We start from the raw sequence: 11,894 nt of genomic DNA, 5'->3' as shown, positions 1-11,894 counted from the left end.
CGTCCTCCTTCAGTATCTATGGGGTTACCATGACCATCACTATCAACATTATCATGGCCACCATTAATAAGCCAATTGTGCCAGGCCTCTTACATATTAAAAAAATGATTTTTGATGTGTCTCTGTAAGATATGCGTGCATATATGTGTGAGTCAGAGTGTGCATGTCATAAACATTTTTAGATGAAATACTATGCTCAGAGAGATTAAACAGATTATTCAAGATCACACTCCCAAATGGCTATTAGAATGCCTTTCATGGTGTCATGAAACATGGGCTGCTAAAGCCATGTTTCTCAACTTTTACTGTGCACGCAAATAAACTGAGGATCTTATTAAAATATAAATTATGATTAAGGAAATCCAGATGGTTGCCTGAGATTCTGCATTTTTAACAAGATCCTCAGTGAAGCCACCACTGCTGATCTTTAAGTAGCACAGTGCAGCTGCCAAGAATGTTGCCCTTTGATTCAGACTTGAAGTAGTCAGAAGCATACCGTTATTACTAGCTACGTAATCTTGGTTGGCACATCGTGAAAGGTTTTAAAAGCTATAAAGTGTCTTGAAGGGTGCGCACTGTGGGGTTAAATCCTCAGGCCTGGGTTGTTAAAACCTCCCACATCCCATAGGGCTTGAAGACTGGCCCTTGACCAGTCCTGGGGAATGATGACTTGTGAATTTTAGAAATATCTCCCAGATGAGCATCTGTGTACACCTGAAGGGTAGGCCACACCAGACAGCCGATGCTGGCACCTGTTTCTGCAGTCCTGGGCCTTTGTGTCATACTGTGTTTATTTGACCTCTGTTAGGGTACAGGGAGGTTGGAAACTGGTCAGTCATAGAACCTTCCATGGTTTTGTGATGAAACCCCTATAGAAACCCTGGACTCAAGGTCGAGTGAGTTTTCTTTGGCACTTTTGGTGATTTTAATGTGTTCTTTCACTACAGTAAACTGAAAACATGGAAAGGAATTCAGCTTTCTCAGTTATGTAAAGTGTTTTTGTGGTTATTTTTTTGTTTTGTTTTATTTCATTCTGTTTGTAGTAAGAATCTTTCACTCTGTTACACCAGGCTAGAGTGCCATGGCATCAGCCTAACTCACAGCAACCTCAAACTCTGGGCTCAAGTGATCCTCCTGCCTCTGCCTCCCAAGTAGCTGGGACTACAAGTGCCTACCACGATGCCTGGTTAATTTTTTCTGCCTTTTGTTTGTTTGTTTTATTTTATTTCATTTCATTTTATTTATTTTGTTGTTGTTGAGCATTCATTCAGGGTACAGAGAATCAGGTTACCCTAATTACATTTGTTAGGTAAAGTTCCTCTTATAATTGTGTCCTACCTCGAAGAGGTGTGTCACACACTGTGACCTTCCAACCCTCTCTCTCCCATTTTTAGTAAAGATAAACTCTTGATCTTGCTAAAGCTCGTCTCAAACTCCTGAGTTCAAGAGACCCCCTCACCTTGGCCTTCCAGAGTGCTACAATTACAGCCATGAGCTACTATGTCCCACCAGTTATGTGAGTTATTATAGCGAATCACCATACCTGAGGGTGAACTTGAGGAAATCAATACAGAGCATATACATTTGTTAAAAAAAAAAAAAAGAAAGAAAGAAAAAGAAAACTGGCTATTGCAAATATTGTTAAAGTTTCATCTCATATGTTCTGGACCCACTGAGTTCACTGGAAATTCCTCTGTTTCCAGCTCACTCATAGTTTCTCACCTCGTGCCTGTGTTTTTCTGATTCTGGGCCTGCAAGCTCCTTCCAACAATCAATGCTTCTCAGCTTCAGGCAGGAACAAAAAGGGAGTTAGGGATGGGGAGCTAATGACTCTAAGGCAATCCTCAAACAATCAAGGACGAGAGTGGATGGGGACACGGTCCAGCGTCCCTGTCTCTGTGAAACCCTGTTGAGACTCGTTCTCCATCTCTCCAGCCTATAACAATATATAACAATATAACAATAACCACCCATTCCATCAGCTTCATTCATTCTCTGGCTCGCTTTCCCCCCTTTCTTCCCTTTCTCAGGCCAATTTCTGAATAAATTATTTACCCACAAATTTTTGTCTCAGAGTCTGTTTTGGAGGGAAGCAAGAATTAAAACAATGAAGCTTTGCAATGAGGTGGGGGATGATACAATCAGAACAGTGCCTATGTTAGTGGGGACATAAGGTCAGGAAAGTTTATTCTCTCAATGAGGGAAGGATGCTAATCTTCTGTTTAATATGTATGTATATGCAGTAAGTATTGGCCTTTACTTCCTTCTTTTTTGAGGCAGAGTCTCATTCTGTTGCCTGGTCTGGAATGTAGTCCTGTCATCATATTTCACAGCAACCTCAAAATCCTGGACACAGTGAACCTGCTGCCTCAGCCTCAGCCTCCTGAGTCCCTGGGACTACATATGTGTGCTCCCATGCCTCAGTTATAATTTTTATAGAGATAGGGTCTTGCTATTGCCCAGGACAATTTTTGAACCTCAAACGAGGCTTCTGCCTCTGCCTCCTAAAGTGATGGGATCACAAGCACATGCCACAGTGTCCGGCCACTCTATTTTATTAAAGGAATATGTGCCCTCTACTTCTCCTGGTTGTGTTTTCATGACTATTACCTACACATGCACAATGTCATAGCCAGAAGGAAAATCTTGCATAAATGTCTGCATGAATCTCAAGTCCATATTCTTACCACATGGCATTCCTGCATTAGAAAACCAGTCCTCATTCCTCTGCTTTTCTGTCGCAGAAATTACCAGTGCCTTATTTGTAACCGACCTCCTTAGAGAACTGTCAAGAGCTAGCTTCTGCTGAGACCTCCCTTTTTAGAGTTCAGCCACATAGCTTCTCACTAGATATCATCTCTTTTTGTCTTCTTCAATAATAAATTATGAGTTCAAGCTCAACATCTTTAAGATTGAGCTACGCACACACATTACTCACATGCACACACACCCACACACCATCATCTTTCTATTTTTGCAGCCTTGAAACGATATTCTATGCCTCTACTTTCTCTTCTACCTTTTCTGTATTCTTAAAGTTTCAATTAGATCAAGTTGGCCAATGATATGTACCTCTAAACTCCTCTCTACCCTTGCAGATATTTTTATTTACTAATTTTATAAATTACCGAGAGAAGAGAGCTGAATATATAATGTATAATAATAGTTTTGCTATCTTACCTTTCCATTTTAATAGCGCTTGTATTTTGAAGTATGCTATTGAGGGCATACATATTTATAATTTTCATGTCCTTATGATAAATTGTGTCTTTTGTTGCTCTTTATACCCAGTGATATTTTCTTCTGAAGTTCACAGTTCCTTCCAGTTTGGGGAAGTTTTTGTTTGCTTGTTAGTTTTTCGATTGAAGTACAGTTCTTACAAAGAGCATGTAGTTGGGTCTTATCTTAAATCTGATTTTACAATTTCTGATTTTTTGATTAATGTTTATTGCAATTATCATTATAGGTGGCATTAGAACTATTACCAAGCTGTATGTTTTCTTTATATCTCATCATTTTTAGTTAATTTTTTCTGCTTTCTTTTTTTTTTTTCTTCTTTTTGTTTGGGGATGGGTTTTGTTCTTTGTCTTTAATGAGAGCTGAACTTGTTCTAGAATGCAGTTTAGGTATTTGGGATCAGAGAATAATTGTGCAAACTGTTTATTAGTTTGATTAAGGTGGGGCAGACCCTAGACCAGGCATCCTCAAACTATGGCCTGTGGGCTACATACAGCCCACCTAGAACATTTATGCAGCCCGCTGGGTGTTTTGGCCGCCACTGCCTGTCCTGCTTAGCAGCTGACTCGTCCCGGGGCCCACAGTCTGGCCCTCCAACGGTCTGAGGGACAGTGAACTGACCCCTTGTTTAAAAAGTCTGAGGACCCCTGCTAGACCCTAGAACTGATTGGACCCTACTAATGTCTGATTCTTTAAAGACCTCTACCTGTTACTTAGCTTGTTGGTATTTGAAACAAATGTGAACTAATGTTGGGGCCATATGAGCTGCAGGAATTTTTTTTGCTTTTGCCTGTGGTGGTTCTTTTTTTTCATCTCATGTAGTTTTTTACTTTGTTTAGGCAGAAATCAGTACACACTCATGGACTTGGGGGGACCTCTCCGGAGAGCTCCACATTCTCATTCTGTGAAGCCCTGTTCTCTCTCTTAGTTGGCCCTGCAAATTCTGGCCACCTTGGCCTTTCTAGACTGTGGTACCTGGCATGTTAATTCAGCAACAGCAAATCGTGTTGTTCCCTGTTGAATTTCCCCTTACTGTGCTACAGGCTAGAAGTTGAGAGATGGACTTTCACCGGGTAAGCTGGTGCAAACAAAGGCTTATCTTCTTGTTTCCCTTCTCAAAAAGCAGTTTTGTGCTGCCTATTTTACAATGCATTAAAAACAGTTGTTTTTTATACTTTTTTTCTGGATTTTCAAATGTTTACAAAGGGTGCATAAGTCCGGTAGTCCTTAATTCTCCCTAGCCAATAGTGGGAGTCTCAGAGACTTGCTTTTTCTGCCTAAGTGTCAATTAGCTTTTTTCTTCATTCTTCAGATCCAGTAAGTGTCTAAAAATCAGTCTTGGTGATAGTATCTCCATTTTTTATCTTAAAATCAGAGTGTAATTTTAATCTATACATTCAATCATCATTTTACCTATTTAACATTTTAAGTAAGCAATGTTTTTATCATAAATATTTATTATAAGTCTTTAAAACACCAAGGAGGTAGATGTTGAGTCTCTATTATCAAATTTCCATCTTTTCCAGAGTCTTATTAAAGATTGTTACGCCTTGTTCCCTTTCACTTCATTTTTTTGTAGTTTCCTCTTGCTATTCACCATTTTTCTGGTTATAGTTTCTGGTGCTAAGTTTTCTATGACTTTCTTATTTATACTAGTAATTCCTTATTTGTTAACTTTAACGTCCATCCTGAGATCTGCCAACTTGCTCATGGCTTTCATGATTTTATTTGTGGTGTTAATTCTGTAACTGCATTTTCTTTATATTTTTTGTTCTCTTTCCCATTTGAGGAACAGGAAACATACACAGATACTATACTGATTTATATTTCTCAGTATTTCTCTTGGAATAGACGCAGGTGTTAGCTCATAGGGTCTGGAAAAGAAGGGAGTTGCAGTTTGTCATCTTCTCCATAGGGTTCTGTTATGAAACGCTGTCACACAAATTTTTTCACTACCCTTCTCCTGGGAAATTATCTTCCCTTCTCTTAGCCTGTGGCTCAGATTTAGATTCCCAATGTGGAATATCCACAGTAATGCCTGCTAGTATCAAAGTATGTGAAATGGAGTATATCAGCTTGAATTCTCCTTCTACTTCCAATCAACTCTATTTTATGGTTAGACAACATTGAGTCAGTCTGTTGAAATTTACTAAGATCACATTTTTCTACAAGATCTGATAATTTTAAGGAAACGATTTTTGAAGTACACCTTCCAGAATAGAGGCAATGGCATTTGGAAAAATGATTATTCTGAACATGGACTCATTATACTATGTACTTTCGATGACACTATGACCCTTCATTGCTTTATTATTAAAGTATTTGTTAAGTTTGCTTTGCATCTTATGGTTCCAGGTAATAGTTATTTCTCTGAGGACATTTATCTTTTCTATTTTTCTTGTTTTCTTTCAGTTCTCAATGAAGCTCTTTCTCTTCTTGTTAGAAGAGTGAAAGTTGAAATAATTTTACTCAATGTCTAACAGTATCTATACTGTTGGACACTCGTTTTAAAATGATTTAATATTTTTCAGCATACATGACTCATTCTCTACCCTCCTTTCTCTATTTTTTTGAATATGTGGCAGCTGAATATGAAGGCTCTGAACAAATGATTTTAAAGTCATTTAACGATGTTCATATTTCTTTAAGTCTGTCTTCTAATCAACTTCCTCTTTCTATCCTAACTGCATAAAAGTGAAATAAAGCAGTGACTATATAATTTTAAAAATAAATAGTCTGAAAAGTTTTGCTAGGATAAGTAACTAAACATTTTGAAATCTCTGAGGTTTTCAATTTACTTAAAAGAAAAAAGTTTTAGGCTTTGGCAAAGCAAACATGCATTTTTCTCAGTAATACATGGTATTCCCCCTTAATTTTAAGATTGATTTTTTTAGTTCCATAGATCTCTTTCTTATATGAATAACATTCATGTAAACATTATTTCAGGGTTATCAGATTGAAACTTTTTACACTTGGATCTGCACATGTCTGTTTCTTTCTTTTCCTTTCTTTCCTTTTCTTTTCTTTTTTTGCAGTTTTTTTGGCTGGGACTGGGTTTGAACCTAGCACCTCTGGTATATGGGTTTGGTACCCTACTCCTTGGGCCACAGGCGCTGCTCTCTTTCTTGGTTTTTTTTTTTTCCTCCCTAAAATTATGGTTGTCTTAGGTTGGGCTGCTCCAAAAAATTCACCATGGAGTAGGTGGTATATAAACAACAGAAATGTTTCTCACAGATCTTGAGATAGGAAGTGGAGTGATCTAAACCTAACCCTGACCCTGCTGGGTGCCAGTACACTCAAGTTTTTATGGGAGCCCTCTCCTGCTTTGCAGACTGCTGTCTTTTCATTGTGTCTTCACGTGGTGGGATAAAAGAGCCAGAAATGTTTTGCTCATTTTTTAAAAGAAAATTGGGGCACTAATCCCATTTATATGAGCTTCACTCTCATGACCTCATTACCCTCCGAATAGCAACACATTGGGGTGAAGATTTCAGCATATAAATTTGGAGTGTGGAGGTGATGCACCCATTCAGCCAATGGCAATCATTGAGCAACAAGAGCTAATAAATGAAATAAGGAAATCTTCCATAAATCACAACATAGGCAAGTATCACAGTGGGTCAAATGAAGCACTATAAAGAAAAGTATGGTACTGATTCATCCAGCTCAAAAATATATTTGAAGAAAACATTTGAAAAGGACCTTGCATGTGTATTGATGAAAATGGATGGAACTTTCATGAAGTCACAAGCAAAAGCACAAAACAGTCAAGCTTAACAACAAAAACAAGAAACAGGAATGAACAAAGATTGATGGAATAGAAAGGAAATGTGTCACACATACTTTCCCTTCAAGTGTGGAACGATATAATTAGTTTTTATGTTTTGTTTTGTTTTATTTTGTTTGCAGTTTTTGGCCGGGGGCTGAGTTTGAACCCACCACCTCCAGCATATGGGGCCTGGCGCCCTACTCCTTTGAGCCACAGGCGCCGCCCCATATAAAATTAGTTCTTAACACAGATTGAAACTCTTCAAGTTATATTTCTTAAGCAGTGAAATCATTTACATCTGAGTGCATTTAAGATGCACCTTGAATATAAAGTGCAGATTACCAGGTCATGTTCCACATCTATTGAATCAAAATCTCTGGACTTGGATCTAACTAACCTGAAAATCTGTACTTTAAACCAAAAAAACTCAGATGGCTTTTGCCCACTATGTTTTATAATCCACTTCTCTCAAGTGTAAGGCCCATATCTTGAGTTACCTTTAGTTAATTCCCTGTGTAATTTATCAAATTCTAAGTAAATGTTTTGAGATGGCCATGTTAAAGACTCAACAATTTGAAAGATGGTACTCAAATGTAGTCAGTTTTCTTATGAAACAGGAAGTATGGTTGAGTCTATGTATTAGGAAAGTGAAGAGCAAAACTCTCTTTAAGGTTATAGGAAAGGCAATTTTCTTACCCCACTCTTTAAACAGCGTTTTGGCATTGGTCTATTTATTCATAATACAGTTAATATATTGATTTGTGAATCTCTAAATTTTTATTAAGAACTCACTATAATCCTAGCAATTTAAAGATGTTACAAAGGTAGGGGAACTATGTAAGCGTGAAACTTGACCCAGGTCTTACAACCAAGTTGGAAAAAATAAGAGAAAATATGAAAGATTGTCATAGAGTAGAAAATAATTGCATGGCATTAATTTTAAATGCTGCCATTGTTCAGAGGCTAAGGAAGAACAACGAAGGTTTTTGTGGAGAAGTCAGGTTTCAGGAAGTCAATGAGCTAATATCTGGACCTAGCAGTTGAGTAATATCATTTACTCATTACAGAAAACCCAAAAATAGTCACTTCTCACAACTTAGGAGGAAAAATATAAAATTATCTTTTTGTTATAATGTAGCAGTTGTCATTTATCTCCTTTTAAGGTAACAAGGGATTTCACAGAATATTATACTTTAATACCACTTCATCAAAATTTCATTTTTAGTAAATCCAATTTTCTTATTTCTTAGAAAATTTTCCTATGGTGCTGAGAAAACAAGAGGAAATTGACCTTTGTGTGATTCTTGGTCTTATTCTCATTTATTTTTAAAACCTGGCATTTCTTCAGAATAAACTTTACTGTCCTATTATATTATATTGTGTATCTTCAATTTGAATTTAGTTACATTGATTGTTATTAGAAGTCAATAAATCCTCATATTGCTCAGTGTTTAAGCTTAGTTTAAATTTAAGGGTCTAATGTAGATCTGTAGGATTTTATTTCACTTTTGTATGTTTCATTGCTATTGTTTAGGGAGTGAGGAAAATTAACTTATAATACAATTTAGCACACCTTAGAATGTCATCAAAGGAAGTTGATACATGTATATATTTCTCCTTTAGTATAAACTATAGGTTTAGGTATATTTTAATTACTGGTTAGATGTTTCTTTGTACATCCAACCATTAATATATTTCTTCCTATTCAGTGGTCTTGATACAGTAAGAACACAGAAAATTTGGATAAAACTAATGACTAATGATAAATATCAACTTAGGTTAAAGAGATCTATAGTTAATAAAAAGGACGTACTTTCAAATAAAAGTATACTTTAATACTTTCATCACTTCCTCAGCTAAAAAGTATGTATTATAGTTTTACTGATTGATTGATTGCAATTTTTCTTTCAATTGTGTTTTTGTTTTGTAATTGCGTGAAATTGCAGAGCAGTTGCAATATAATTAAAATTGTTTCTAATATCATTTATGAAAAATCCACTATGGTAGGTAAATTTTATATCCAAGGAAATATAGTTACTCTAAGGAGAATTCCAATAAGCAACTATTGGAACACGTATCCAAGGCCAGCAGCAGGGAGTGGTGCAATCTCTAAATTTCTCCTCTGGTAGATGCTGAAGCAAAACATTCTTATTGCTGTTCACATGTCAGGCATAAGTATTTCAGCACCTGTTTGGTAGAGGAATGGGCAAATGTCCTTTATCTAAATCAAAGAGTAGCAGTTGACTTACTAATTGAAAATACATATTTTATAAAAAAAAAAGAGTTTTAGTGAAAATTTCCAGAAAGTAAGCAGATTTCCCAAATGCTTGGGAATTCTAGGTTTACATCTTAGCTATGGAAATACTCAGCAGTTTTCACTTGAGCTAGCTGAATGTTTCTAGAAAGAGAGCAACCTTCAGGAGTCTTATCTTCACAGCACTAAAGAATTGCCATCAGGTTCTCAAAGCTCTAACACAATCCTAAACCACTAACTCTGACCAGGAATTTAAGGAATAAAGTTTTAGTAAGTAGTTATATTAACAACACCAAAAACAATGGTGAAACTTCTGAGAGGAGAGGGAATGTTAATTTTGGCATGGGACTGCTTGTCATACAGAGAAGTCTTACCATTTCTTAGTTTCTAGTTTGTGTACATTTAGGGGACAATTTTGAGTATCTGCACTCCCAGCATGTTGGTAAAAAAGAAATGTCAGAAAATTATTTGTGAAAAAATAATTCAACGTTTAAGTTTTTAAAAAAGACATTTTTTTTAGATCGTGTTTCCACAAGTTAAATCCTGTGATAGTTTGGGACTTTTATTATTAACAATCTTTATACATATCACAGGAGATTATAGTTTCTTAGTTTTAGTTATTAAGAGAAACCTGAATGTCAATTACTCAGTGAATATCTGATAATTCAATTACATGATTGTAAAGGACTTTGGCATAATACAGACATTCACAGAATTGTATAAGAAGGGAACTGTGAGAGGAGCTTTCCACAGGTCAGCCTGTGAAGTTACTATGTAATTACCTATCGGCAAATTAGAATTGAAAATAAATAAGAATGAATTAAACTAAAATTGATAATAATAGAAAGTAAATGGCATGTCTAAATGTACTTTAAAATTATATGGATTTAAAATTACTCTATTTTGGTGTTATATTCTAAACTATTTGGCCTTTTCTGTTCTTAAATAAAACCATTCTTGCTTTTGTAATGTACCTTGGAGCTTATCTAATAGGGAAAAAGACTTCAAGTATTGCAAGATTTGCTTTCACGAATTTGCTAGAGGCTTGTGTGAAACCAGTATTCTCAAAGCCATAGGACCAGGAGCTATGGAGTCTCTCTCTGTCATTCTATTTCAGCTGCCAGCTAATTGCTTCTATCTCTTTCAGGTTTTCTTAGAGATATTTGAAAGAAACTTTGTGAGCTTCAAATTGCCTACATTTAAGTGGGACAATTGAAAATGTAATGGGGGTCAGAGATACTAAGTATGTGTGGTACTGAGATTTCCAGCTCTGATGGGCTGTCAGGTTCAAATCTTGGCTCTGTCCATTCTGATAACTAGCTCTGTTGTTACTAAACTCTCCTGCTTCTCTGAAAAATCATTATGGCAGGAATGCTAATTGCATAATTTGACAACTGGAGGCTAACTCAGCTAATATACTTAGCTTACTTAAAATGAAACTTGGCATGAAGCACATGCACAGTAAGCATCATTAATATTCCATTATTTCATTTTCTATGATGGGGCAACAAGTAATTATCACATGCCTAACTTAAAATTTTAAAAAAGATAATAGCAGTAGAAACTAAGAAATTATATTTATTAACAAATCATATTAGGAAGATGAAGCCTCAGTCTAATTTTATTTGTTCTTAACTGAATTTGAGACATATGAATGTACACATATTTTAAAATATATTTGAGGACAGATGCTTTGCCACTAGAAAAACACAGAATACAGAGTAAAGGCTAAGGATTGAGTACATTCTAAAAAAGTAACATCAATGTTGAAACCAGGCTGTTTTTAAGCTTTTTTATCATTACTTAATTACAAAAGACAAAAAAAAATTATTTTTTTTATTTTGTTAGATAAGTTGCATTTAAACGCACAAAACAGTGTCCGGCACTTGGGAGGTGTTTGGTGATATTAGTCCCCTTTTTCAGCTTTCAACTGATTAAGGCTGAAGGTTAAGACTAGTAGCATTTTGGAACCATGAGGCTAATGTTCCTTTTTTTGTTCAAGAGTGTAGAGAAACCTCTTAGATGATAGCTTTATTTCACCTCCTGCAGAGTTTTTACAAGAACTAAATTAATTGCCATCCGCTGTGTGGGTTCCCAGTGGTCACGTGAAGCATGACAGAGAATCCTGGTCATGGGTATTCAGAGGTAAAACCATCTGGGGGCTTCACACTGTTCCATTTACTGGCTATGAAGGATTAAGCCAGTTATTTGCCATTCTGAGCTTTCTTCATGAGGACAAAATGAATAAATAACATAAAGCACTAATTACAGTCTCAGTTATTAATAATGGCTTACATTATTATTATTAATATTAGTAGTAATTACTACAATAATCATTTGTGAACTAAAAAAAAAGTGAAGCAACTAATACTCTAATTGTCAAGAATAAAACAGTTTATCACTACTGAAGAGCAGTAACTCTGATACAAGTTATTGGAAGGATTTTGCTTTACTCTCTGAGCACGCATTTTCTTTCGTTTCTACTCTATCTTTTTTCTCGTTTACTCAAGGATTTTGGTATTGGACGGTGGCTCTGGTGGAGTGACCAAAGTTCATACCACAGGCAGTGGATCTTACCCAGATGGCTCCTGGTTTCTTCCTTTTTCAAATAAATCAAATTCATGTCTGCCCATT

Source organism: Otolemur garnettii, unplaced genomic scaffold (genome assembly GCF_000181295.1).
Source record: "Otolemur garnettii isolate 467f Iridium unplaced genomic scaffold, OtoGar3 scaffold00009, whole genome shotgun sequence".
NCBI lineage: Eukaryota > Metazoa > Chordata > Mammalia > Primates > Galagidae > Otolemur > Otolemur garnettii.
The sequence above is the reverse complement of the archived record's forward strand: the minus strand, read 5'-3'. Positions refer to the sequence as shown.